Genomic DNA, 26182 nt, shown 5'->3' with positions numbered 1-26182 from the left:
GAGGGAGCTGGTGTGCAGCCAGACCATGCCCCAGGACCCACACAAGGTGCGACCTTGGTCTGGTGGTACAGCTGCAGCCCTCAGCAGCTACAAACAGAAAGTGACAAAACATGTGTCTCCAGAGTCAAGGAGCATGTACGTGATCAAACCTATGCAGCTGAACAAATGATGACACATCAACAGCAGTGCAATTACTGCTTGTGATAGCACTGTTAACTTGCAGCTAATGAAAGACACCATGTGCTAGTTATGAATGTGATGAAAGCTTGAATTAATGTATTTACGAAGCATTTTGCCAGTTGAAGAGCAAATTTATGGTTAGGTACCTTAGCTCAGCCTCCTGATAAGCTTCAGCAGGCCCATGATGTTCCCGCTATTGTGGCTTATTGCTGCTGGTAAGGACAGTTGACCAAACCGTTCTCTTGCTCAGGGCTCAGGCTGAGAGCTGAGGAGTCATGCGATTTCAGTTCAGGATGGAGAACACTGCAAGCCCATAATCAGAGGCTGAAATTTATATTCACAAACTACACATGCCTGGGCTCGTGCCCCATCAGCAACCCAGCTGGCAGGGAATGGCCTTAATCCACACTGTTAACACTGCCTCTCTCTGCAGACTGGCCATGTCAAATGGTCCGGCATAAATAATACCTGGCCTGTGCTAACTCTAGACTCAGGAACTGTTTCAGAGAGCTGGTCTGGACCTAAGCTGTATTAGAGATACTGGTGATAACCTGACAGCACAGATGACTGAGTCCCAGCACTGGAGGATGCTCTCTGACACGGTTCAATCTCTCTGTGCAGATATGGCCAAAGAGTAGAGCAGAGCAGGGGGCAGAAAGGCAGATACATAAATGCCACAACTGCAGGTGTATCTCTAAGAAAGGGTATATTGCAGAGTGTGAGTAACTAAGTGGGAGAAGGCATGAAGCTGTGCTGTCAAGAGTAAAGCAAGGAGAGAAACAGAGAAGCATCTCCTTGGTTCTCCTTCTGCTTCAATGCTTGTGCTGGACCTGTGCTGCCTATTGCCTTATCTTGGGAATGCAAATGAAAATAAGAGTATTGCCTACGACTGATGAGATTAATTCTTCAAACTTGTACAAAGAAGGTAATATTACATTCTCTGCCCAAACTATGTGAAATTATGCAAACTTGTGTGTATACCAGGTAGTAGCAAAGTTGTAACTAACAGCAAAAAATAACTAACATTTGCCATTAGTATCAGTGCTATACCATTAATTAACATTTACCTGTGTTAAGCAAGTCTTTCCAAGGTACTCTCAGTCCTACTGACAGGGTCACACTATTAAACCTGGCACCAAGCTTCACCTGAGCTCCATCCAGATTAAGGTCATATGACAAGAAGACTCAATGTTTCCCAAGTCAAGCAAGTTATTTCTGCAAAGCTGATTTATACATTTATTATCATTCGATGCTGTTTTCTTACAAAGCAGGTCGTGGGATTGCATCTCGAAAAGTACCTAGGAAATTGTACCCTCCCATTAACAAAGACAGATGAAGGAAGGTACTAGTATTATTTACAGACAGTGGTAAGTACTTCTTTCACCTACTCACCAACCCACGCCAGTCAGTGGGACTTTATGTCCAAGCAGTTACGCACAAGATGACGTGTGCTGCTCGATGACAGCCAAATCAGTAAATCTCTCAAAATACAAAGGATCTCTTCCCTTTGGCCACACTGTTGTATTTGACTTGCAACAAATTTGGCTGCTGGCAGTCCTTAGCTCTGCAAGAGCATGGATGGTAGCAGTCCTCCTCATTGCACATTTTAAACCACATTTTTCAGCTCAGTATATTCTTTTACAAATTTTTGTTCCCTATTTTCATGCCTGCACTAATTCTTCTGATAACAGAACAACAAATCAAAAACATGAAGGACTTGTTTCGACATGACGGGGTCCCTGATGGCTACAGTTTCCTCGTTCCTAAGAGGAGATTCTGCTGTCTCCAAGCCCCAATCCTGTTCTCCTGGCACAAAAGAACAGTTTTGACATTTACCTCAGCTTCTGAAAGGCAAATGAAATAAGCAGGCCTACGATCTATCACATTTATTTTCCTACTTAGAGAAGCGTAAGAAGGACCTATTGCTGCCTATTTAATCTTTTTCCTTTAGCCTGGAGAAAATGATATTTCCAAAGGAAAAGAGATATTTCCCACACCCTTTGGCAGGATAGAAAGTGATCCCGCTGTTAGTCCTTGAGAAGCAACAGCAGAAGGGGTATTCTCACTTTCCTCCACACAGAAGCAAAAGGGGATCAACGGGGTTTAAAACACTAACAGGCTCCGGGTAAGTGGAGCAGAGTGGAAGTTTAGGGTCCATAAAAATTTTCTTTGGAGTTTAGTTGTGCTAGCAAAAAAAAAATATATTTGTCATTTCCCTGTCAGTTAATGCAGATGAGCATTTTTCACTTAGTGATTTTACTTTGACTAACTACTATCCAACGAAACTAGTGTTCAGCCCTTTCTTCTCCTACTTAATGTAGAACATTAACATCTAATTAAAGAATGGTCACAGAACACGAAAATTTTAAGCAATAGAAAATATCTGGGTTGATTTACACTACTATTCCATTTTATTTTTCATGGTATGAAAAAACAATTGTAACCTACTCAGCGTTTCTGCAATGTTCTTCCTTACTGAGACTTTAATAAGGTTAATGGTGATAAAACTGAAAACATCATTTAAAAATTCATGCATTAGTCTAACTTCTATCACCACGAAAACTTTGGATTCCTTTGTCCTGAACTTTCACACCAGCACAGCAGAAACGCCATGTCTGGCTGGCAAAATACATACCTAAATACTTCAGAAGCCAAGAGCTTTACACATCAAAATTGAAATTTCAGTCACACAATTTTGGTTTCTGAAATGATTTCTGAGTATTATCAAACCACACAGTTAAGTGAAGCTTGTTTTCATGACCTGATATAGTACTACTAGCACAGGACATGACCTAAATTGGCTTATTTTAAGAAAAGCAAAATACCTTACTTTTCTTCAACTCCCAGCTGTGATGATAGAAATGATGGAAGACCTTGAGAGGGCCTTATTTTTAAAGGCACAAAGTCGTTAAGTGCTGGGAAACAAAAAACCTTTCAGACTGTGATCCAAATGCAGGAATTCACCCATTCACTCCACTCCTCCTCCTCCCTGGGGTGAGGATGTCCCCAGTATGGAGATCTGGGTGCTCACTCTCTGGGTAAGGCAAGGGTGACAGTTCTGTGATTGCTTAAAACTGTGGGCAAATAGATACTAATCCTCCTCGTCCAATACTGAATCTGAGAAATCTTTTAATTGAAAGTCTATTATTTCTGAAAGCAACGAGAACAGGACAGGTTCCTGCAGTGGAAATACCAACTCCTCCTCATTCCTTAGCTCTGTTTAAGGCAGCACTTTGAAAGCACGACCTCCTTCACCTTGATGCACACTTTTGCAGAGAGGTCACCTCAGATAATACTTCTAGCGAGACAAATGCACTACATCATTATAATAATAAATGATCTGTGAATTACCATTTTGGCACAAAATTCTACATTCTCTGAACAAAATTCCATTAAGATAGATAAAACAGCCAGGAAAAGTAGGAAAGAAGATTATAACTCTAGTGAGGGAGTGGTCTTCAAGGCAGCTCTTAAGTAAACATTTTTTTTCTTGAAAGTTTCCTATGAAGCTTTTCAAAAAACAAACAAAAAAAACCCCACACAAAAACACCAAAAAAACAAACCAAAACAAAAAAACAAAACCAACCCAAAAAAACTCAAAAACCAATCCCCCAAAAAATCATGAGAGCAAAACCTCAACACAGCTCTCAAATATTTTTGCAGATTCTTCAGCTGCTAAAACCTATTGTTGTTTTTTTAAGGCTATGACTGCTCTCACATTCCTCTCTCAGAATCTACTAAAGCTGTGCTGCTGGCAAGTATTGCTACATTACTTCTAAATGACATTTAGTCCTTTTGCTCTTAGTACTCATGAACTGGGCTTCAAAATTAAAGGGAACTGCCCTCAGAGACTGCAGGAACGACGAGACCAAATCCAAAAAAAGTTCAAACATTTGTATCCTGTCTAAAGATAAATTCCAAAATCCAAATTATTTTTATCACTGATTTGCTGTTCTCACCAAATACTTAATAACAATCCAGCTTTCCAAATAGATTGCAGAAGATTTCTCCTTGATATCTACAGATTGTTTCTTTAAATTCAGATTCAGATGCTAATATACAAGCATTAGTTTCTTCTGATATAACGATAACCATAGCAGTATTTTATTTTTTCCTTCTTGTTACAGATATTAAAAATTAAGAAAGATGGAGGGCTGGATCATGACCATGCCATCAGTATTACAGTCACATTGTGACTACAATGGCAATTCAGTTGTCAGTTTTGTCAAGCTTGAGAATGAATACTCTTCTTTCTTTGCAATGCAACTTCAACCATTCACATACAGAACTACAAAGTGAAAATTCCAAAGGAAAGAATGGAGATTTAGCTGGTCTGCTAAACGCTCTGACCGGGGTTAATTTTAGCAGACCTCTTGGGAATGCCTTGTCCAACCCATCATGAGACAATGCCTCCAGCTGGGGAAGGAGCCTTGGCACTGACAGCTGTCCTCCAGCAGGGAGGGATCCCTTCAAGAGCCAGGACCCACCTAAATGCCACGCAGGTTGGCACCACTCCATCGAGTGCACATGGCTGGCTGAGCCGGTGCTCTGGGAGCCAAAGGGCCACAGCGCAGCACCGCACAGACAGGTCGGTGTGCGCAGGGGAGTGTTAGCAAAGACAGGCCCAGCTTGGTCTCAGAGTTAACGCATGGCATTTCACAGCTCTGTGCCATTACTGCTTTCAGATTATCCTACTTTCATAAATAGGAAAGGAAAAAGATTAGCACTGTAGATGAAAACTGACCCTCCTGAGACCTGGAATCCTATTTGGCGTGCCATGCCGTGATGTGCCAGAGTTGGCAGATGCTTCGGGCCAAAGGGCAGGACTTCTTTTCCAGACTCCTCCAATCCTATTAATCTTTCCATAGGAATGAAGCAGAGATGCAATACTGTTTTGACTGCTAATATTTCATGTAAAAATAAGCTCCTAATGACTTCAGACAGAAGGCAAATCTGCCAGTCAGCAAAACATTTAAGTAGATGCTTAGTTTAAGAAGTTTTGCTGTCTAGCGTGTGCAGCTATTCTCTTGAATCATAGATGTAGGATGGATTTTGTATGGCTGAAATTGAGCTATTTAGCAATTCATTTCACCTATTCCAGCATCCTTTGACTTAAAGAGGCACTCGCTCTTTCTATCAACTACAGTGAGGTACCAGACAATTGCCTTATATGTTGAACTTGAAAAATCCTACCCATAATGGCTCTACCAGTAGCTCAGTGAGACAAATCTGTCACCACTATATACCAGTATTCATTACATGAATTCAAAGACTGTTAGCAAGACCCAGGCCAAGCACTATTGTTACTTCAGAGTAATTTTACTTGATAACACCAAGGTAAACAAAGTATATCTTACAGTTTCCTTTTCTAGCTACCCTTATTCAATACATCCTCCTTACCAACTCCATCTAGGAAGTAAAATATTTTCATCCTTCCTGGCATACTCATTCACTTTAAAAATAACCAGTAGCAGGAAGAAAATGATTCATTATTGTGTTACATCAGCGTCAACCAGCTTCCAATGATGTAAATAAAACCAGAGCACTTGCAAAGCGAACCTGACCACCTGGGTCTTCAGACAGAAAAGATTCATCTCAAAGCAAGTTCAGAAGATGAAACCATACCAACCATAAGGAATATCTTCAAGTGTCAGTCCTGGTTTATCAATCCAGAAAGTTGTTATGAACATTGAATCTCATGCAGTAAATTAAATTCTGGTTTTACGGTATTGTATGACAAAGAAATTTACCTAAAAACAGGAGATGTTCATGCATTTGTGTTCAGGCAACTCCACGGTCATAAAAGCCCATGATACCCTTTAAACAAAGGGCGGGGGGGGGGGGGGCGGGGAACAGAAAACAAAAAAAACTTGTTGAGTTTTAGGGAGTACTTTTTGCCTGTACCTCATCAGAAAGTTCAGAACCGTTGAATATTTGGAAAAGGTTATCTGCGTAAGAGAAAACTTGATCATTACATTAGAAAAAGAAAATTACAGATTTTGGAAACTATGATATCTGATTTTTTTTTCCTACTTTAGTGTTTTAGCAAGTACAGAAATATTTCCCATTCCTGTAAAACCAGATGGCTTTAAGTTTTAACCTTGTAGACGGCAGCAGCAAAGCTGGAACAGAACTGGAAACAGTGGTTTTTGCTCTCATGAAATAGTAATAGTTTTAAAACTTAGTTTCAGCTCACATCAGGTCCACAATAAAACTTTCAAAGTGTGTTACAGCAGGTGCTTCTGGGTTGGGGAAAAAGACGGGGGAAAAAGCTTACCAGAATGTCTCCATCTGCCTTAGTTTCACTTAGCAAATTCAGGACTTCTCAAAATTTATGACTTTGGGCCGGTGTCTCCATGTAGGCAACTCTAGACCAGAAACTTCAGGGCTTCCAGGCTCTTGGCTCACTTGAAAGACGTTCTAGTAGACCCTTTGGTTTTAAGATCTGCATCTTTGTTTTGCCATAAGTTAATCAAATTCTGTATGTTTTGCCACACAAAGTTTGAGCATTTTTTTCATGGAATGATTTTACCCAAATTGTTCTGTCTTCCTGTACTCTGCATACTGTTCAGCACTCAAAAGATACTGAGAACTTTCTCCAGAAAATGATGTCATCATAGGTGTTACAACTGACTCAGAGTGTAACAGCATGATCAACACAATGCTTGGCTTTGCCATCTGTTCTTAGCCAATGAAATGTGCTAAGCTGACATACCTAAGAATTATTGTTGTCTCCTTTTCTTCCCTGGAGGAAGGAATACCTTCTTGGAAGGTATTAACGTTTTTGAAGTGGTACCAGAGCCTGATGAGACCCCAGATATCACATTTCAGTCTTCTTCTGCTCTTCTCTATCCACAACCCTCAAAATCTCCATCACTGACAGACTGGCATAGATACTGACGGCCTATGAATATGTAATATAGAGGCATATTACTCCTGCACCAGCACTTACATTTGTTGAAAGAACATCCAAATGCCAAGCATCTAAGAGTGCTGCATCAAGGCACCTGGAAAATGAAACACCCAAGTACCCTCATGGGGACACAAGTTTGGAAGAAGCAATAGAAAGTCTTCCTTGCATGCTCCACAGCTGGAATTCAAACACGAGTGAAGACAATCTATGAGGCAATACTCTGCGTGAACAGGTATGGCCCTGTACTGTGTTATACACACACTCTTCCCTTAAAAGTCCCATGTGAGTGTTTTTGCTTATTTCTTCCATTACACTTCTATTGTATTATCCTCCCACTTGGGGAAGGGGGGTATACAATAAAAGAATATGCTCCCCATTTTGGAGAATATTATAATGTTCTTCTGTGGTTCAAAAAGATGCAGAACATCAAACCACATTAAATACAAACTTTGGTCCAAGAGCTTTTATTATATGGTCTAGACAGCATAACAGGGGCCATCCCTGAGAGCCTCTATGTGCCACCACAGTATGCATGTTAAATAATGGCAAGAACACAGTAAAGTGGGTGTCTTTCTCCATCTATGCATCTGTCCTATGCCTATGAGTCAATGGGAGCCACCTACATCACCAACGAACGCTGCCAGCAGTCCAGCAACATCCACAAGGGCAGAGCCTACCACCTCTCCAACACACACTCCTCATGGCACTCCAGCACCAGTGGATGCAAATCCCCAGGCTGCATTCAGTTTCACCAGCAGCACACCACCAACCAAGCCTGCCAACGCCAGCCCAAACAGCACAACCGCAGGCAGGTGAACAACAAAACCTGGCGGAGCAGCCTCAGCATCCTGCAAATCCCAGCCAACCAATGCAGCCCCCCAGCAGCTGGCAATTCCCCATCTGCCCATATACCCCAAGAACCTGCTGCCCCCAGACATGCCTCTGGAGCCACAGCAGGTCCAATGACAAGAAAAAGCAGAAGGAAATAATAAGAAAGCTTCTTCTCCTAGCTGTTATGGCCACAGAGTGTGTTAGTTAAATAATATATAGTGACTTACATATAATTTATACAACACAGCGTGCAGTCACACTCTTGACAGGTTGGAATTGGTTTATATCAGTTTAACTTCTGTCAGAATGAAGCAAAAAAAAAAAAATCAAATTTTAAACAGATTTGTAATTAAGCCAGGCAGACAACTGTCAGATCAGATCCCTTACTGCAGATCTATCATATCAATACAGCCTCGAGTCTGTCCTGTGAAAGCCTCACAAAGTTAGATACAATTTCAGAGGAATAAATGGGTATTAATAAACTGTGCAATGCTGTACAAAGGAAATACTACACTTCGCAGGACCTTGCATCCTACAGGAAAACATAAACATACTAACATCATGGCCTTTGTGACACAGAAGGGTTAATAACATGCTCTTTTATGTTTAAAAGACACCAAGCATGCAACATAGTACATCCTTACTATTTGATTCAGAAGACAGGAAGGTTATACCAGCTTCTTCTAACAGTGAATAAGCTTCCACAATTTTTAGCTCCCTGCTTTTCTCCCCGTTTTACACTTAAAGCTCACTAATGTTTTTACTTGGGAAAAAGCCACAAATCTCATTCTTTCTGTATCTTAGAACTCATTTCTTATCATCAAGAGAGACAAAACACAAAACCCATCACCACTGCATGAGAGCCCTTTGTAAGGCTCATTTTAATTTCATTCTTTTCCCGCCTATTTCAGGATTAAAGATACCAGGAAGTCAGAAAAAAAAGCTTAAGTATTTTAGGCATTTTCACTTGCTTTCAAAAATCAGTCCATCTCCTGTAGTCAGTGGTGCATGCCTCCATTAACCCTCATCCTTAGTGAGCACTCTAACTGGAAAAACAGAAGTGTGTAACTAGCTGATAATAAAAACACTTTTAAAATAACCTCAAACAACAAACACACACAATGTTTTTTGTTGAGCTTGGGATTTAAAAGATGAGCTTGAGGTGTTACACTCTGTATTGAAAATAGTACAGTGACTGAGCAGAATAAACATGCTACCCTGAAAAATGATCACACTGTGGCTTGAAGAGCTATGATATAGCAAATTATAAAGACTATATCATAACTTTAATCGGAAAAAAAAATACTTAAAATACAGACATACCTAATACACACCCTGAACTTGTACTGTGATTGAATTTGACTTCAGACAGTGAAAACACAACACTGTCACAAAGTATCCTGCCCTTCTAGCAAAAGCACAGAGAACTGAGGATTAAATCTCCACGGACTGTTTCTAGTTTTGTTTTGTTGGTGTTTTGGGTTTTTTTGTTTCTTTGTTTGCGGTTTTTTGTTTTGTTTTGTTTGGGGTTTTGGGGGTTGTGTTTTGTGGGGTTTCTGTACAAATGATCTGAGAACACCTCCATACCTTACTCCTTCCCTTACTAATGAGTTTTATTTCCTGAGAGAACTGAGCACTCAATAAAAAACATTAAAATCATTGGCTTCACTCACTCCATATCACAAAAGAGTCTAAACCATTTACATTCCTGTAAAAAGGCACAACTCGCACAGGGAGCTATTAGCTATAATAATCTTAAGTTGAATTTGACAGGCTTATACCATTAAAGTTACTTCTATGAAAGGCACAGTGCCAGATTGCAGGCTATACTAGCACGCCCAACAGACATACCTAAGGGAAAGGCAGGAGAAAGGTATTTGCTGCCAGTGCAGCGAGGACTGTCACTGAGCTGGCATGGTGGGGGAGGATTTACACCACACTTGTCAGAATTCACTTTCCCAAAGAGTTGGGAAAACAAAGAAAGAGACTTCAATGATTTCAGTAAAAAAATCCCCTCCCCGGACAGACTCGGGGAGCCAGCACCACACTGCCTGTCAGCCCACTCCAACAGCGAAAGCGGTGCTGGAGCTCGCTCGGAGAAAGGCGACTGAGCTGACCATGGCAACGCGGTGATACAGCCCCCAGCAGCAAGCATTGGCCACTGAGATGTCCCTGGAATGGGTCCCAGCAGCCAGCGCAGGCACAGCTTGGGCTAGGGACACCCTGGGCTAGGGACACCCTGGGTGCACGGCTCCCAGCTCTGCTGCCGGCCAGGCTGTGCCCACCAAGCACCTGTGCCTCCACCACACTACGCAGACGACCCCTGAGACAGAGGTGTGCAGAGGCTCTACTTCCAGTCCCTTAAAGGTCTCTGCACTGTGGGTTTGCTTCATTCAACAGCAACAAAGCCAGCCTAGAAGTGAGGAGAGTTCACCTGAACTACTGTCTCCGTGAAAAACTTGCTACTGAGGCATTGCTGTCAGCAGCATCAATATGAGCCATCTATACCACCTGGCTTTAGGTCTTGGCTTCAGGTCTAGGCATCAGGGTCTGGCCCTCTTCTCTTCAAGATCACTAACAAAACCCCTAAGGCATAATTTTTCCTGTTCTCATCTCTTTCATGCATGATGTTAGATCTGCTAAAGATTATGTCTTATTAGCTTAATGGTTAAGGCAGTATCTCCTGAAGCCAACAGAAGCCAGAATTCTACTATCAAAACCACTTATCTTTTCAACCAAAATATTCTAAATTCTTAGAATGCATGGCAAAAAAAAAAAAAAACCAACCCTTTTTTCTGTTAAAAAACCCAAAGAAATTTAAGAATAACAATAACCACCTAGAAAGAGAAGGCAGGGGGGAAGTTCTAGTTGACTCCAAACCAAGCATTTATTTGCTTTTCTAATTAAAGCAAAATGTAACCTTTACATTATGCTGCCCATACACTGAAATCTTTCTTCTGCATATTGACAATGTCCTTCTGTACGGATGTTTGCACTGTAAAAAAGTAAACAGTATTGAAAATTTCAAAGTAAATGTATGACAAGTGTTGTTATGTAAAAAGACAAGGTTTTTATCTACCACACAGGACATTTTGCAGAGCCCCATTGCTAGATAACTCCTTAGTGTCCACTCCAGCCCTAGGAAGCTACACACAGCTCATCTCAAAGTCCCACAGAGAAGAAACAGGCAGAACTGGAAAGGAGCTATTGCAGCACTGAGGATCATGTACTTCAATTCATCTGTAACTCCGCCACGTGGGACTGCCCCACCACGAAATATGAGAGAAACAGAAGAGTCTAAACCTCTACTCACCTCCCTTGAATTGATCCTGGATCTCAAAGAATTGATTACAACAATGAACGTCTATATGCAAAACACAAGAGACCCAGTTCATATGAGTTAAAATGCAGCAGTGATGAGGGAAGCAAAATCTCCTTTCCACAATGGATTACTCAGGCTTCCTCTGTGCATTGCCCAAAGCCGCTGGGAGGTAGTCAAGCTATCTCAAATTGAATTCACCCGCCTGCATGGCCTGGCACAATGCTGTGCTGAGTTACCATCTCAAGTCCTGCAGGAGCAGCAGCGCTGCTGGCAGGATGCTTGGTCTCTTGTGAAGCAGAGCAGCCCTGGAGCAGCATGGTGCAGCCCTCAATCTGCTGGGATGGAGCACATGGGGCTGCCCCACGGGGCAGCAGCTGGGGAAAGCCAACTGCACGAAGCTGGAGTTCAGTTCCACGAAGTGCAGGAAATGGTGCAAAGCAGTGAAAAATAAAAGAGGGTAAACATGGAAGAAGACTATTAAAAAAGGAAGGGGAAAAGTATTGAGAGAAAAAAAAGGGTGGGATGAATAAGCAGTATTGGATAGACTAACTGAGTACTGATTAAGAAGTTACTAACCTTTAAGCACAAGTAGAAGCAAGAACACTGAATTTAAGTGGAAAACATTCAGCTTAATTTGTTCTTAAAGGTAATTTGCAAATTAAGATCAGGCTAATTGCCCTCATTTGCTTCTGAGAACCAAAGTGAGACTTCTAGAGAAACGAGAATCCGAAACTGGCATCAGAAAAAGGAAGATATAAAACCAGTTCATTTGAATGAGACTAGAAAAAAGACTGAGGCAACATCCCTCTGCATGTAGGCCACCAGACCCAAAGGGCAACCAAAATCTTGCATATCAACTTTTTGAGGGATCTCTAAAGCTTCTTGCCCGTTGGCTCATTAGAAGAAGATTTTCAAGGCCACAAGTGACAACTCAGAGCCACAGCCAACTGGAAAGCATGTTTGCAAATGGTTATGTGCCAATACAAGAAATGCCTTTCTCTGAATCCACATTTCTGAAAACTGTCCCCTAAGATAGGGATTTTGTAAGAGCAAACCAGCTATCAGTTAGAAGCAGGTGTGTTTACCACCTTGCAATGATTTATAGCTGCCATCCATTATTTCAGAAAGGTCCATTTTTATGATTACCCTGACAAAAGGCATGAAGTGGACAACTTAAGAGAATGATAAGAGCAATCTTATTCCTTCGCGTATAGTCCATTTCTATAGAACTGCAGCCACTTTTCTAATGCCAGTGTTTCAGAAGTCCTCCCCCATGTATCCACCATGTTTAACTTTTGAAAGTAGCATTTCCCAGTTTGCTAGCTCCCACTTGACAGAGAATTATTCCCTTGCTTCCTAACATGTAACTAAGGAAAAACAAGATAAGCTCAACTTACTATCAAGCAACATACCCACTAGCTTTGCATTCATTTCTCAGAAAGAACATTACACACCTGGATTTAAGTCCTATTCCCTCACCTTCACCTTTGCTATACAGCTTTTCACAGAGGATGAGAGCATACAAGCATAACATATTTGCATGGAACAGACAACTTTAAGAAGTTAAGAAAGTTACCTGCATCTTGCTGAGCTCCTTCTTCCTACAGCTACTAACTTAATGCTGCAGGAAAAGGTAATCTCTGTAAAGACACAACATATTTGGCATAGGACACTGCTGGAAATCAAGACAGAGATACGCAATGTCTGAAAAGCTCTTGTTTAGTTCTGTAGTCACAGCCAATTGGCAAGAGACCATTAACTGGAAGAAAATCCTGTAAAGAGACTGAAAGGTACAGGCTAGGGAAGAAAACACAGAGGGGAGAGAACGACAAGAACAGAATCAGGGGAAGCCTCCAGCAGATTGCAGGGGGCATCACACCAGCAACCTGAGAGAAGATGGAGGAGTCTCCTAAAATACAGAATCAATGCAGGCTGAAATAGTGAGAAGTACTGAATAACCCACTAGAGACAAGAGAAAAAGGTAGATGAAACTTTGGGGAAAGCAAAGGGACACTGATGTACAGCAAAGAATAAAAGAGAATGAGAGATTACAAAAAGAAGATGAAAAAATCTGTGTGAGACCATATGAAATTAATTGACATTCATCTAGAAAGCAAAACAGTTATGATTTCCCCTAAGGGATTAATATCTCTGTTTCTCTTGATGTAAGTTCACATGCAAGGACTATTTATTATTGTTGCCTAAAAATTCCAGCAAAGTACAAGTATTCTCCAGTCTAAAGCATCCATGGGAAATTTCTCTTCCTGACAGCTAAAATCAACCAAATTGGTATGTTTCAATAACATGATGAAAAACAGCATGAAGCTGTTCAGGTATTTTTTTCCATCACTTTTATTCTACCATCAAAGTCATGTAAAATGACTGAAAAACATTCTCTGAAAAACAACCAAGTTAAGAATTTTTTGAGCTCCACAGGGATTCCCAGCAACTCAAAGCTGTTTGTGGAATGCAGCTGCTCTGGGAGGTTTCATCTCTTTGCTGAGCAGGAGCAAAGGGAACCCATCATATACTATTTGTCCATAGATAATGTTACCTGCAATAAGAGCAATCAGAAAATGATCTCCCAAGAGAAGTATCGTGCCATTAACTTGAGTGAGTCTGCATGTTATCGTATGTTAAAGAGTGGAAATTTTCCATGGATCTTAAAAACCTAGAGGTTAAAGTCCACATAGACCCTGTAAACTGATGAAGTTCTTGACTCATGAAGAGAGAGGAATGATTTTGAAGCCTTCTAAGGTACTAAAAACTCATCTGCAGCAGGGACAGAGAGCAAGGTCAGCCATCCTCCTGGTTACTCCCATTGTACAAGATCACCTCCCAAACTCTCTCCAACTACACGGGCAGCCCAGAAGTCAGCGATGGTCCACGTAAGTGCAGGATCTCTATGAAGAGAACCATTGGTAAGGTCAGGGCCATGAAGATTTCTAGATACAGGCTCCTATTTCATATGACTTGGTCTTTTAATTTTATGTCCGTGCAACAAGTGTTATTTTAGGCCCAAGTGAGTTTCTCCTAAGTTAATGGATATGCAATACCGTGATCGAAAAGCATGCCTGCTATTATTATCAGATCACATTTTCTCTCACATCTAGCTATGTAAATTCAAAGCATAAACCCAAAGAAAGCTAAGCATGGCACCAGGGAAAAACAGTTGTAATAGTAAAGACTAGATGGAGTGGTCAGAAAAGATCAGAAACAAAAAACAAAAATGAGGAAGGAACAGAAAACTCACCCCTCTAGGTGGAATTCCCCCAGCCCTGGTGAATGCTGAGGGGTGTGGATCAAGCCTCCCTTGATCATGTTTTGCAGAGACTGGTAAGCCACTTAGAGGGTGTCTTCCTTTATCCTCTTCCACTGATAATCGGGCAAGGTAAAACTGATGGCACTAAAGCACTTGCAAAATAAAATGAGAGAGTAGTCTTCCAGAAAAGAAATAGAGAAGGAAGAAAGTTAGTTGACATTACAACCCACAAAGGGTTCTAGGTAGACAGGTAAATTAATATCTTCATTCTTCCTCAGCACAAGGAAAGATGTCTAATACGACTCCCACTCAGTTATCAAATTTTTCCTCTTCTGAACTGTAACAGATGCATTCTGTTCTTCACTGAGCTTTCCTAACACACACACACACCTCTCACCAGAATATGGATAAGTTATCTCAGTAATGCTTCTGGCTTGATGTAAATGCTAATCTATAATGATAACAGAAATGTACATAACGCTGTCATCCTCAAAGCACTGCGCAAATACTAATTAACTGATCAATGAAAGCTGCACCAGAGTGCTAACATGGGATTCATATGTTCGTAGGTATGTTTATGGTCAACATTTAATTTATGCGTCTGATTTCACCTTCCAAGAAAGGTTGCTCCCTTAAGGCAGGTCATCCGTCTGCCTGCAAAGAAGGGTGAGAACCAGGAAGCAGCAGCTGACTCTGTGCCAGACCCTGCCTGACATTGGAAAAAGCCACTTCAGAAAAGCCTGGAATGGTCCCAAAACCTCCCTGCCTCCCAAGCCGAGCAAAGACAGAGAAAGTAAAAAAAACTTTACAGTTGAGGCAGGATAACGCCGGAGGTGGCTGACATTTCAAGGAATAGCACACTAAATTGGAAAACTAAACCTTGGGACAGAAATCAGCTCTGAGGCAACACTGCAATGGCGGTGCTTAAAATTTATTTTGCACTACAGCATCTTGCAAGCACCCAGAGGGAGAGCAGAGAGACTGGCAGGAGTGCACCCAAGTGTTCCCCTCCCAAGCCATCCACCATCCTGCGTGTTCAGGCTGTCACAGCCAAGGGAATCCATCACCCATGCCACCACCTCAGCCAACACGCCAGATATGTTATCATTTTGCAAACCTGATAATCTGACTGACAGATCCTGAAAGATAACAGATACAGGCACTGCAGCACTGTATCTCTACGAGTAAACATGTCCTGTTATATCCCTCTGAGCACATCTACAGCCTGAGGTGCATGATCCACAAGTGACCAAAGCCTTAAACCAAGATGGTTTAAGACCATGTTAATAAGTCTCTAGATTGACAACATGCATAGCAAATCAAGATTTTCTTCATAATCCCATTAAGTGAAAACTTTTCCATTTAGCTTTCTCTAACCTGCCACAGCCATCTTCTGTTTCCAGCCACAAGTTATTCTACCCATTTCTGAGGTCCAGTTTGAACAGACAGGCCACTCCACTGCCAAGCAGCGGTTTTGTAATAGCAAGGTAACTGCATGGGATTATTATCCAGCTGTAAAACCTTGGTGAAAGCTCCTGCGTACTTAACTACCAGAAGAAAGCTCCAGCTTCTATTCTACATTGATCTCCTATACAACATACCCATAAGCAGAGTTTAATCATCAAAAAATGGTGCAGCTTAATTCAGTCTAAAGATAAGCTAAAGAAGTTAGGTGGGATGGCCATCACCATGAAAGATAGCCTGTTACTCTTCAGGAAAAACAACAAACCAACAATGGCAACTACACAGACCCAGGCATCTTGGTCCAACAATATCCCCCAGATCGCTTTCATTTCCAGGTGGGGGTGCTCCGCGTTGTACATGCTGGCAAGACAGGGTAAATCTTTGGTCATCGTATCTCCTAGCTTTCCTTCCTCCAGCCCAGGACAACCGCTTGCTAAGGGAACCTACACGCTCAACAGTGCAACCGTCCCACTTCAGAAAGGGAGCAGCCTCAAATTACCTTTGACCCACACCTCTGAGAAGAGGAATCTCATTGCAAGTAGCAAACGCTTTTCTCCATGGCCTCCCTTGTTTCTGCAGAGAAAGCAACGCCCTCAAAAGCTGAAAGCTGCTACACTCTGTTACAGCTTGGCTTGATTTTCACCTCTGAAGAAGTTTCCAACCAAATCAATCACGTGACTTCACAACAGTGTGATAAAGCAACAATAATTATTTTGGAAAAAAAAAAATGTATTTTTAATAATGCGTCACGATTTGGTTTTGCTAATACAGATGCTCCATGGCAAGCACATCTAGGAATGCATTAAAAAATGGCTGCTCTTTTTCTGTAACTTGTGTTTAGGAAGATTGCACTTTCAAATTAAGGTGGCAGAAACTGGGTTTGTTTATCAATGAGCTTTAAAAGTAGAGTTGCTGATGCTCCTGTCCTTATTTTGGTCTATCTGGTTTTGCTAACAGAATTCCCAGTGATTAAGTGTGAACACCAGCTTCCCCTAACAGCAATGTTATATATTCATAAATAGATGGATAGATATGTAACCACCTAGGCAGCATGCACAGACAGCAGTGAGAGCTATGGAAATTCTTTCTCTGAGACTTCACATGCACACAGTCCAGACATCTCACCGCCGCAGCACAGGCAAGGTGGCAGTGAGAAACCCACTGCTTCACCACGACACACGGGCCACGGCTGGAAGGCAGAACAGGATGAAAGACTCATCAGACCCGTGAATGTAAATAAATACTGCCATAAAGAAGTAACAGCCCCTACATAAGTGCTGCTCTTACATTAAATACTAAATGCACCTCTTTGTAAAACTGCATGTAACTATCAATATTCCTGGCAACGTAGATCATATAAATACTTAGAAACAAAGGCCAGGCCTCACTGAAAACTCTCCAAATGTCTTTGGGCTAAGAAATATTGCAGCCCTTTGTGCTGCAAGGTTGGACTCGCATTTAACACTCAGGGATATCATATATCAAAGAGAGCTTCTTCCTTTAAAGAGCTGAGTGCCTTTCTTAGAAAGCTACCAGAACTTCTTTCCATCTTTTTTTGGCAGCCTCACATCACCAGAAGTTATCATATGCAGACGTTAGGCAACAGAGATAACACTCCATAACTCTCCATATACTGGACTGAGTCCTGGATAACAAGACCTACTGCAACTGGTCCAAATAGGGCTGGAGCTGTCAAAAGTTTCACTCTCAGGCCATGACCACAGCTGATTCAACAAATTCAAAACCAACTCCTTTTAGCAAAGCATCAATTGTTTGATTAAAAAAAGTCAACATATCTCAGTCACCCCTTATCTGCAGCTAACTCTTTAACTATGCTCTTACGTAAGGCTACAGCTTACTCACTGACTCGCCAGGTTTCACATGCTACGTAAGAGCTTCCTCCAGAGGCTCCAGCGATACAGTGATGTGCTCCTGCATCCCACACTGTATTCCCACGTACCAGGCACTTGCCAGGTGTCTCTGTCAGGAGCTCCCACACAAGAGGGTGGCCTCGGCAGAACCCCGATGTTGCCAAGGGGCTGTTTCTTCATGGGACGCAATCAAGGGATGGCTCAAGACAGTCCCCGGGGAAGGCACATCATCCTCACTGCAGACTCACAGTGTAACCTCTCTGCTAGCCACGAGATATGGAGCCCCCTGCACAAAGCCTTGCTCCTTCGGTAAAGGAGCCAGTTAGGAAGGGGCCACACTCACCAGCATCCGCCTAGGAGAAGCCATGGGCATGGTCTGCCCCTCTGCATGTCTCGGAGCCTTCCCAGCTTGTCAGCACTTGCACTGACACCTTGAGCATCACCTCCCTGACTGCTTGCTCAGCTCCCTCCCTCTTCTGCCTGCTGCGGGTTTAGCATCTCCCTTTGATGTTAGGCTCAGCCTTGGGCAGGGTAGCCTGCACGGAGCCAGCCAGGAGACATCTCTCCCAGTTGATGCTGTTACACTCACTGCTGTGGAGCCGGGTCCAACAGCCTGCACATACTCTCACTGCTTTTGCTTTTTTTGGTTGTTCTGTTTTAAATCTAACGACCTTTATAGTCTGCAGTTTAAATCTGTGCACTTACAGATGCATTAGCACTAAACTACAGCACAGAAACCCCGTCACACCTACAGTTTTATACACCTCTCCAGAGGAATCACGCAAACTTGATATCTGAGTAAAATCAGTATAAACTGAATCAATTTCCCTTCTACCTTACAAAATGCAGTGGTGCCTCAGGTGACTTCATGCACTTATCTTACAGAAAGACAAGTGCTAATATATGCTTCAAAACGTTGGAGAAAAAAGCCATCCTATCACAAAGAGGTGAATCTGAGCCAGGTCAGCTTCCCTTTGAAAGACACAGAATTTTGCCTGCTACATGTAATGTTAACGGGCAATTTTGCATATGAAGCTTCCTATCTTTAACAGCTGAGCACCTGTTTTCATTGAAGAACCACAGAGAACCATTTGCTGGAAAACACGGACCCATTCTGTTCCATTTTCCAAATGACAGTTTTCTGTCTTTAAAAATGCTGAAGATGACAACAGGAGTGCTGCTTTTTAACAATAAATACTAAAATCAATTGCATTACAGGGCTTCTGTTCAACTCCTTTGGTCTGTAATACTGCCACTATGAAGGCAGAAAAGTCTTTGGTTTAATGCTACTTTGAAAATACTTCATAGTAGCTATTTCCAGCCATTCAGCAAGAATTCACTTTCAAGACAACTGTGAATAAATTCATGTCATTTTTCATCAGGGGGGTATGGGGGTGTGTGGAGAAAAGTAAAAATAAAGAAAGAATAGTGCTTTTCCTTTATGTTTCATAGGACAAAAATGCATGTGTAATATCCATGCCCAAGAGGTTTTTAAGTAGCACTAGCTTGGGTTACTAAATTAAACTTGGTGAGATCTCTCTGAATATCCTCATATATTTTTGTCTCAACCTTCCTACATTTTTCACTGGTGCCAGTAAAAAGACCAATTAGTCTGACGAACTACAAGTAACTTCCTTTTGCTTTCAAATTATACCAACATTTCTTCAGGTGAGAAACTTCAATTTATCTAAATAAAAGTCTGAAGTGGCTGACTAAATGAGACACTAAAATATTCCAATCGCTCTATAAATCTAAAAGTGTAGTTCTTGCAACCATTTACAAATGTGTGCTGCATGCCTACAGCTTCCATCAGTGTCAGCACACTCCAGCCCAAGAATCAGAAGCCAAAGAATTCTATCAAAAAGCAACAGCATAGCCAGTTTGGGGAAAAAAAAAATCAAATAAATACCTGCACGTTCACCCATGCTAGAGCATAATCCACAGCATTAAGTGGGAGGCTTATCTGAAACATAGTTAAATACAGCTGAAAGGAGATAACATTACCTTCAAAGGAATGGGAGGTTCACTGTGTTTGTAATCACTCCCTGACCATCACATTATCTCAACAAATTTCTGCCTATTTCAAAACAACATAAGCACAAAAATGTTAGCATTTTCTACTACATATACCTCTTCATGTCACAGGTGCCCTTATCAGTTTCCTAGGAAATCAAGTATCTTCACCTACACACTAACAATTCAGTGGTGCTGAAAGATTTCCATTTTGCATGACTTAAAGAGCAAAAACAATGCACATTGATAAAGTACAAGAAGTTCCGTTGGCATCCCTCTATGAACACAGTGCTATTTGGTAGTCATGGGATGCTGGAAGAGGGCAGTCAGATGCAGGAGAAGGGATGAGAGCCAGCCTGGAAGAAGTCCAGAGAGAATTGAAAAATAACTCCAAGTAGCTGAGTCAATGAATGACATGAAAACAAGAAAGGAGATGGGCAGCAGTTGGAATAGCACAGAGAATCAGGAGTGCAACATGCTTTCATCTCTCTCATCTTAAGAAGCAGGTTTGCATTACTATGGGAAAGATGGCAAGATGTAAAGGAGAATTTTGCAGCAGGGTGACCCCTGAAGGAGCCTGAACAAGTGAGAGTAAAAGAGATTTGGAGATGGGGTTGTGTCACTGGGGCAAGTGAATGAGTTAGAGAAAGAAAAACAATGAGCCATCTCAATGTCTGGGGAAGGATGAAAGAGGAAAGAGAGAGCTGTAGGAAGAAAAGAACAAAAAGGATGCTACGGGGAGGAAGACACTTCTGCCACAGATTTCAAAAGCTGCAGAATTCTCTTTGAATAAATACTGGTCACTACACACAAATATCTGAAAAGAAATTTGTCTGTCAGTCTTTCCTTTACTTCAAATACTTATTATCTCTCTCATCTCAAATGAATCCACAAAATGGCAAGAAGGTAGTAACTAGTCCTCTACCAAGTTTAAAAATGCATAAAATTGGTAGCAAATGTTTATTACTTTCTCATCCGTGCAAAAAAATGTGCATGCTTCATGCACTGCTTCTCAGCAACTCAAGAGCAGTGAACTTATTCCAGTTAAATACCTCAGTGTCATTCACTTGAAAACTGGTTCTTAGTTCAGTCATAATTTTTAGTAAGCGCACAGTGTAAAATTGTCATGAATTGTACCAAAGGTAACTTTTTTTTTTTTCTTTTTTAACTGCAAAACAAAACACGGGATTCAAATCTACAAACCTAGGGGCTCTGGTTATGACTTGTTAATGCTCAAAATGCTAGCAAGGACATCTGCAACATAAATCTTACTTCTAAAGAACTAGGTAAACATATCTGGTTCATGAAAACAAGGCTTTTAAGAGTGGTGTAAAAATTGTGAAACCTTATATTTAAGATTTCATAATCGTTCTCAATTTATGATTCATTTTATAAAGACACTTAATGGTTTAATACCTAGTCTTTAATTAAATCAGTAACTCTTAACTCAAAATTAATTAATTTTGGTCTTACATAGAGAACCCAAGGGGGAGGCAAAGTGCTACAAAACTGACCCTTTGCAGCCTAAGACTTTCAGCAAGATTTCAAAAAACCAAGCATTAGCCACATTCTTTTTCCTTGAAATTCAGCTGGAAAATGCCCCCAAATTTCACTAGTAAAACTGAAACCACCATTAAATTTAAATATGTAACCTTAAATTTGTGAATGAAAGCGCAGATTAAGTCACTTTTTTATATCTTAAAGTGACTGTCTGTATGCTCTGGGATGTGATAGGTGGTTTCTGCTCTGGTATCATTCCTCCCAGAAGCTAGCAGCCACCTGGGAGAGAATTATAAGGGTTAAATTCTCTCCCTGGACAGCAGTTATTAGAGCACATCTATGCCAGGGCTGGTTCTGCAACACTGCTGCAGGGAGGGCCAGCAGAACTCACCTCCTGCCACAAGTCTGCATCATCTCCATTTGTTCTACAATACATCATCATTCCCACATTAAAAAATAACTCCATGGTAACCAAAGAGAGTTTTTAAAACTTTGCAAAAAATAATCACAGTGGAGAGGAAGGGAGAGGATGAAAAGAAAGAGATGAAGAAGCCTTGGCCCACTGACATCCACATCTAACAAAATTTCTTCAGGCAGAGCAAGGAATGCGTTTGTCCCTTGAAAAGTATAATTTTCAGAGATACTTGAATCCTTCCTTTCTGGTATGTAAATAATTTCTTCTCTGCTGTCTCCCTAAAGATCACGTAGTCTCACAAATGTGGCTGAGCTGGGCAAACGAAGAGCCATTTCTCAGCTGAACTCATAAATTACTTATTGTTTTAATATACTGGAAAATTGGCAGGAAGCGGGGGAAGGTACGTCAGTTACACAAGACTTTATACCATCACTTATCCTTGCCTTCCATTAAAAAAACGTTAGTTGCTGTAGCAACTGTCAAACCACACTCCAGTTCCTCTTCCTCCAAGATACAGAACTTCTCCAAAACACTCACATACAACACAGTCCTCCCCCATCCAAAGGGCAGGCTTCTGGCACTTTCGCATTGTTTAAAAAGAAAGAGGCTCTCTAAGGAGCTGACAAATCCTTTGCAGGGCTTTTGCTCCAAGGTATGCTTCCATAAAGATAATTACCTGAAATCCTTAAAATCTTATTTTCCACCCCCCAGCTCTACCTCCTCCCCCCCCCTTCTTTTTACGTCTTTCTCTGCGTTATAGAGAACATTACTCCATGCAGCTTATTTCATCACCACATCTTCCAACTTTAAGAAAAATGCCTACACATCTGTCAAATGTCATTCCCTCCCTCATTCCTTTCCTCATGGGAAAGGCACATGCAATGGGGACAACATCACATAACACACGTTGCAACGTCTCTAGGTCAGGAAAGGCAAAGGCAAAGACAGGTCTCCTACCCAACACCTAAAGAGACAACCCCTCTCCACAACCACTGCTCTCAGCCATTCCTAGGAGATCCCTGCTCTGCCACCAAGGAGAACAAGCCTTCTCTCAAGTGGCTGAAATTCTCCTCCACTGGACAGATCTGAATAGGCTACAAGCAAAAGAAGAGGAGAAACATTAGCATAAAGAGGGCCCTTGAGAAAGGTCTGTCAGAAACAAGACAAATCATACATGACTGAAGAAGATCTCATGAGAAAGCAAAAACATATTCCTCCCCTTTGTGCAGCATGCCGATAGCAATGATAGGGACAGATCCCTGGGAAGCCCTTACATGTTCAAGGACACTACCCAGGGCAGGATGTTTGTACAGTAAATGAGAGGTCCTACGCACCTTCTTACCACTCTCAATCCCCAGCAGCACCATTCTGTTTCTAAAATACTTTCATGCCTAAATGGTTTTTGGTTTCAGAATTTATTAATGCAAAAAAATCTGTTCTCATACCTAATGGGATGATTATTTCTAACTGCTGTTTAGAAAGGAGAACATCGTAGTATTGCACAGATCGTATTCAGGAATATATAGAAATTCTACTCTTCCAAAAGAAGTTCAGACTTGGATAAGCTTGCCTTTTCCTATCACAGCAGTTTTATCATACTTTTCCTGTGAAGTGTCTTGCAAACTAGGGGATTAATGGTACCATAGAAAATTATTCTTGTTTTTTCTTGAAAGGTCTGAGCCACTTCGCCCTGCAGTTCATTTCTTCATGCCACAAGCATCACCTTCATTCCTTTCTACTAACCCACTTGTTTCTCTGACAAAGCAAAAACGAACTGAAAGTGCTGCCTACAGCAGCAGAAAGCACTTTGGCAACTATGGGAGGACGGGTTAGCGTGTGTGTCCATACAGAATTAATTGCAAAGTAATATGCACAAGCATACCCTGAAACTCGCCTTCCATGAGCGTTTACAGTGGAAACAGCTGCATACTGGCCCAGCTACATAGCATAAACAAGGTCACTTGACTCCTGGGAGCAGTGAAACACAACCATCAGCTTGAACTGCAACACTGAACCAATCTGTTCCCCAGCTTAACAGCAATCTCTCCCTGCAACCAACTGAGGAGGGCTGAGGGACTCGCTCCCAGCTCTGCCCACCAAAAGCAGTAACTGCAATTAAGTAGTGGCAGCTGATCTTCCTAACAAAAAATCCCAAACCAGCAGACTGATTTTTTTTTTTTTTTCCCCTGCATTTATGAGATGGTTAGACTGTTCCCATACCCTAGTTCTTCTTCTGGTCTCTCTCTTTTGCATCTTGTGTCTGAGCAGATGCTCTAAGCAACTTTGTTCTCCTGTGCTTGTTCCTCCTTTCACACTTCTACTGATATTGCCTCTCTTTCACCACATCCCTTATCCCTGCGGTATCCCACACACCTGCACAAGGCCTCAGGCTACCATGCTAATGCACGCTCCCGAAGGAAGTGCAAGATACCATTTGCTTCTTACTACCCCATCTGTAGACCTTCTGCACAGAATGAAGAAACACACAGCAGCTCAAGGCCACCTTGAGACGTTTTGAATGACTTAAGGCTGAAACAAAGAACTCCAGAGCCATAAACAGGGGCTGCTGTAACTTGCACTAAGGTTTCTAAACCAGAACAGTAAGATTTACATCTAAAAAAGGTACAACAGAGTAAGGCCTCATTAACTACGGTGTACTTAACTATGAAGCAAAGCAAGCAATTCCATCACATTAATTCACCAGCTAAGATCAGTCAGGAATCTCACCAAGGATCTTCATCCTAAACATGAAAAATATCCACGCTGTTAGGAAGCCACACAGAGGCACACTGTCACAGGTGTGGACAGACTGGACTGAGAAATCACTGACCCTGGAAAATTTGTTGTCACTTTACAGCTGGCAAATCAGTTGAGCCAGCCATTATTTAACATCTGTGCTTCACTCTTCAGTCAATTCAAGTCACCTCAGTGATCTACATTAAAGGAGAAATGGAAGGAGTCACACTAAGCACCGTGGTGGTTTGTCTACAACAGCCATAAAGCACAGGTCATACAGCTGTAGGCAGATACTAAACTGCTCCAGCAGAATGTGCAAACATGCACCTTCTGTACCGGAATGTTATATGGGTTATTATCTCCTGAATCCCTTCTGCCTTCGTACTCCCCTTCCATAGCCATTTGTCTGTGACTCATACCACATGCGTTTGGGAGAAATTACTTTCAGAGTGCTGCTCACTGACTACTTGCACACACATCCAATTTTCAGCTCTGGGAGAAGCTTACGTGTGCTGCACACTCACAAGACACACGGCCACAAACTGCAAACTATGCATGCTACGTAGACAGAGACAGTTCATCATAATTTGCCTAAAACCAAGGACTACAGGAAGACACGTTCTCCTTGCCACTGCCATACAAAATGGCAAAGGTCTTTGCTCATCAGTGATCAACACCTCCTGCTGATTATTAAGGCTCCATCTCAGAAGTGAGATATTGTATATGGTACGAGCATTTGCATGTTACTTAACCTGCCCTGAGTGACAACTCTTGCAGCAGTTTATACCTCTAGCTCATGCCTAGACAGTGATGAATGCATTGGGGATGCCAGCACATTAAAAAAAGTGACACACAGCTAGTGTTACAGCCATTCTAACTTTTTTATTATTATTACCCTTATACAAAATTGTACAGATTACACAAACCTCTTCAAATGTAGCATTTTAAACATGATAGCCAGCTGTGAGGACCAGACATTGAGCAAAAGGCTTCTTAATATTCCCTTAAATACTTCCTCTATAGTCTACAGCTTTATGTTTCATGTTACACTGAGCTGTATCACCCATTTTTGCTGGTCCAACAGTATTTTCTGTTGTAAACTTATCTCAATTTCAGTACCATACCTATTTAATCTGAATTCTTTTGTTTTAGAATAAAGATAACATTCAAAAAGTAGCTTTGCTTCATCAAATACTAGAGTATTTTACTAACAGGTATTGTGAAGGGACACATGTTCAAGCCAAGTTTTACCCACATATAAAAAAGGTGACACTTTAAAAACAGCAATTGTAAAATGTGGAAGAGGAACTAATTTGCCTACAGAACTAGATTTTTAAATACTTTAAAGGTTTTTATAACTTCAGATTTTTAATTTGCGAGACATTAACTCAGTCCACCTGTAAATAATGAAGTGAACCTTTTCTTATAAAACAGGCAAATATTTGATAACATTTCCTTCTGAGTTCTGCTTTAGCTACAAATGAAAAAAAGACCTCTTACCCCACATATCCCACTGCTGGAGCTGATTACTAGAAACTCAGCTGCTTTCGGATGAAAAAAAAAACAGGGACTAAGAGAGAAAGAAGTTCATACCCATTTCCTGAGACAGGAAGCTTGAGTGCACATGGGTTGATGGGGGGGGGGGGGGGAGGGAAAGGCGCCCCTCAAATGCCTG

General features: G+C 41.5%; 1 protein-coding gene across 7 annotated transcripts in view; it reads right to left on the bottom strand.

Moving 5' to 3' along the window:
* ARHGAP6 (Rho GTPase activating protein 6) overlaps positions 1–26182 on the bottom strand; it is a 336203-nt gene that overhangs the window by 85806 nt on the left and 224215 nt on the right. Inside the window, exon 1 of one of the 7 annotated variants that reach the window (XM_056328246.1) lies at positions 26008–26103. The exons of 5 other annotated variants lie outside the window; for them this stretch is intronic. The gene's annotated coding sequence lies outside the window, so the exon portion shown is untranslated. Of the gene's footprint in view, positions 1–14499; positions 14651–26007; positions 26104–26182 lie in introns of those variants that run through there. One more of the 7 variants, XM_056328248.1, reaches the window with a different exon arrangement.

The sequence above is a fragment of the Falco biarmicus genome, chromosome 2 (assembly GCF_023638135.1).
Source record: "Falco biarmicus isolate bFalBia1 chromosome 2, bFalBia1.pri, whole genome shotgun sequence".
NCBI lineage: Eukaryota > Metazoa > Chordata > Aves > Falconiformes > Falconidae > Falco > Falco biarmicus.
The sequence above is the reverse complement of the archived record's forward strand: the minus strand, read 5'-3'. Positions and strand labels throughout refer to the sequence as shown.